The following is a 4,085-nucleotide window of genomic DNA, read 5'->3' as shown; positions in this document are numbered from 1 at the left end:
GTCGAGCAAGTCGACCCCGGGACTTATTCCTTGTAAGCCTAGTACTTATTCTATCGGTCTCTTTTGACGAACCGCTATATATATATATATATATATATATATATATATGTATATATTTTTTTCATTTTTCATTTTATCTAGTTTCAGCTCATGAGCTGTGGCCATGCTGGGGCACCGCCATTTGGTGTTGCTACACAATTTTACTTCATGAATTGACATTTGGTGCATGAGAGAGTTTGATGCAGCTGCTCTCATCTGCGCCTCCTGCCGTGAAGTTGGTTCATCTATATATATATATATATACATCTTTATTACCTGTACCCCCAATGTTTAAATGGTACGTATTTTAGTCGACCCTGAAGCGATGAAAAGCGAAGTCAACCCCGACAGCATTTGACTTCGGAATCTAAAGACAGCAGAAATGCTGCCAGGCACTTGTGACTCGCGGCGGTAAAGATGCTGCAAGCTCACCACCTAAAATAAATAAGTAAATTAAAGCTACCATTTATTTTCAAACTCCTGGGTTTAAAAAAATTCAAGAGAAAAACGAATGCGCAAACGTACGCCATGTTTACGTTTACAATTTGGCTCGCATGGCGATGTACCGTTTGATAGGGAAGTCTTAACAATGTAACATGGATTATGTAGTACGTTCAACGATCAATTTACTCTAGCTAACATCGATTTATATCATTTATTATTATTATTATTATTATTATTATTATTATTATTAATATTATTATTATTATAGTTGTTGTTATTTTCTTTCTTTTTTTTTGTTTTTTTTTGTTTTTTTGTAATCTAATTCGCAGACACTTTAATTTCCTCGCTAACTTCCTCTTCTCTGTTCCGGCTCTGAGTAAAGCATAGAGGCGTCAGAACCTAGGAAATCGCTCTATCAGAACTCCTGACATTACAGATCAATAATCGACCGCAAATAAATATTGTTGATTGGATGGAATTTAACAAGAGCACAACTATGGGGAATTTCCAGAAATTATCTCTTCATTCTTATGGTTATTTATCTATTTACATATATATTCATATATTTCATTCCCTTCTCCAATAATATATATATATATATATATATATACATACGTGCATATATACATACATACATATACATACATATATATATATATATATATATATATATATATATATATATATATATATATATACGTGCATATATGCATATATATATAACATATACGTGTGTACGTGTGTATACGTGTGCATACATAGAAAGGCGGAATTAAAGTTGAGCTGTCAGTAAATGGATACGTATGACTATCTGGCTGTCTTTATGAATACATGTATGTATGTACTTATGTATGTATATGTATGTATGTATGTACGTATATATATGTGTACGTACGTATGCATGCTTGCATGCATGTATGTATATAAATATGTATGTATGTATGTATGTATGTATGTATGTATTTATGTACGTATGTATGTACGTACGTATGCATGCATGCATGTATGTATGTATGTTCGTATGTACGTGTGTATACTGAAACAGTCCGACATCCAAACTATCCAGAGACCCCCCCCCACTCGCACACTCACCCGCACACTCACCCACCCCTCTCTCAACACCACTCAACTCCACTCCACTCCACTCCACTCCAGTTGCATCATCAGAACGAGGCTCTGAATCAGCAGCAGACAGTTTTATAGCGTTTCTATCGACCGGGATTAACTCTAAACAAGTTGCTTGGTCGGCATCCTTGCATTGCATACAGCCCGGCCTTGTGTCTGTCTCCGTTGCAGACTGATGAAGTTCGGGAGAGCGGAGAAGGGAGTGAACAAAAACAACAACAACAACACTGTCTCGCTCTCACTCACACTCTACTACCCTACCTCTACTCCTCTCTCTCTCTCTCTCTCTCTTACACACACACTTTCTCTCTTTCTTTATTCTGGAGAATTCCTGGGACACTTTCTCCATTGTAACAATATGATGAAGTGAGAGGAATCTCAATGGAATCAAATAGATTTTTTCCCCCATTGCGCCTGACTTGAATTCCATTCGGAGAATAATATTTCTCGGTTTAACGGGGATGGGATGGGATGGGGGAAAGACACAAATGAAAAGGAAATGAACAGACAAGCAACTAAATGATGATAACGATGATGGTGGTGACGATGAAGATGGCAGTGGTGGCGGTAGTACTGATGATGATGATGATGATGATGACGATGATGATGATGATGATGACAATAATGACGATGACGATGATGTTCATGTCGGTGATGATGGTGATGACGATGATGATGATGACGATGATGAGGACGACGACGACGATGATGATGATGATGATGATGATGAAAGATGATGATGACGATGGCGATGATGCTCGTGTCGGTGATAATGGTGATGACGATGATGATGATGGTGATGATAATGATGATGATGATGATGATGATGGTGATGATGATGATGATGATGATGATATGATGATGATGATGATGGTGATGATGATGATGATGATGATGATGATGATGATGATGATGATGATGGTGATGATGATGATGATGATGATGATTATGATGATGATGATGATGATTATGATGATTAAGATGAAGGGCAGAAAAGATGATCCTGAACTTTCATCTTTTAATTGGTTCGGGCATTGCACTCCAGCCCTTTTGGGGCACAGCATTGAAGAGATATTTTTTATTTTTTATTTTGTGGTGACGGTGTTGGTGGTGGGGTTTAAACGAATCTCCCGCAGTACGTTTCTTAAGCTGCGTACTTATTAATATGTATATAATGGGCTTCTTTTCAGTTTCTGTCTACCAAATGCACTCACATTTGATCGGCTCAAGGTTATAGTAAACGACACTTACCCATATGGAACCGAACCCAAGTCAACTCGTTTGGAAACAAGCTTCTTATCCACACAGTCACACTTGTGTCTGCTGTTGAATTATTCTTCACAATGGCTTACATATTGTCGATGATTACATATTGATAGTACGTATGAAATATGTGTTACACAGTAGTATATTATTGGTTGTTCAGTCAGTTCTTGGAGAGAGAGAGAGAGAGAGAGAGAGAGAGAGAGAGAGAGAGAGGTGGAAAAGAAAGAAATAAAGAAAGAAACAAAGAAAGACGTCTCGCTGGAAATGTATTGTCTGTAATTAAATAAAATACACCATATTATTGCTACTATTTTCTTTAATATTTATTTTATTTAATTTCGTTTTCAATTTCAATATTTGCTCCGTTAATATTCGCAGACAGACTGTTTCAATATAATTGTGTCTCGTCAGTACAGAATTATCATGTGGTTACATCAATTACATTACATTTGTTAAGAATTACAGCAAGTAAAATATGAAAATTACGAGTGTCAGGTAGAAATATTTGATATAAATATTTGATAAAAGAAAAATATTCATTAATATTAGCTCATAGTTCATTTCAGTTGGCGAGGAAGATAAATATATAAAAAATTTCATCTGGAGTACAAGGTTTTAAATTTTGAATTCCGATTTCAACATCTCCTTTCTTCTTGGTGTTGGTTAGTCAGCTATTTCTCAGAAATACAGGCTTACAGGGAGTTTTCCAATCCAGCCACTTTGTATGGTGCTAGGTGGCGGGTGGAGGGGGAGCAGAGAGAGGGCGGCACTTTTTCTCACGTGTTCTTTCTTTTATTGCTTAGATGTCATTCGTTTCAGTCACCGGATTGCTGCAAATGCTGGGCTCAGTTGAACTATTCGATCCCAGTAAAAAAAAAAAAAAAAAAAAATGTCTGCTACATTTTCTATCCGATTCTTTTCTCAAAACTGCAAGGTTACGGACACGTAAATAAGCCACCACCGGTTATCAAGCGGTGGGGAACGAATACAAATATACACACACACATATTTATATATATGACGGGCATATATATATATATATATATATATATATATATATACTTTATTTAAAAGCATTAGAAATATCACAAAAACTGTTACTCAGATTTTCACGTTCTCGTTCGTCGGACAGTTTTGTTAGAATAAATAAAGCATATTGCTCTGGTATTTGAGTACTCTGTTTTTACACCTTGTTTCACATTTAAGTGCAT

General features: G+C 36.2%; 1 long non-coding RNA gene across 1 annotated transcript in view; it reads left to right on the top strand.

Moving 5' to 3' along the window:
- LOC128250113 (uncharacterized) overlaps positions 1-3,181 on the top strand; it is a 5,810-nt gene extending 2,629 nt beyond the window's left edge. The window contains exon 2 of the long non-coding RNA XR_008266235.2: positions 2,799-3,181. This is a non-coding gene — a long non-coding RNA (uncharacterized LOC128250113). The remainder of the gene's footprint in view (positions 1-2,798) is intronic.
- The last annotated feature ends 904 nt before the right edge of the window (positions 3,182-4,085 follow it).

The sequence above is a fragment of the Octopus bimaculoides genome, chromosome 19, assembly GCF_046866305.1.
Source record: "Octopus bimaculoides isolate indiv1 chromosome 19, ASM4686630v1, whole genome shotgun sequence".
Classification (NCBI taxonomy): Eukaryota; Metazoa; Mollusca; class Cephalopoda; order Octopoda; family Octopodidae; genus Octopus; species Octopus bimaculoides.
This window is presented reverse-complemented; position numbering and strand designations above follow the sequence as displayed.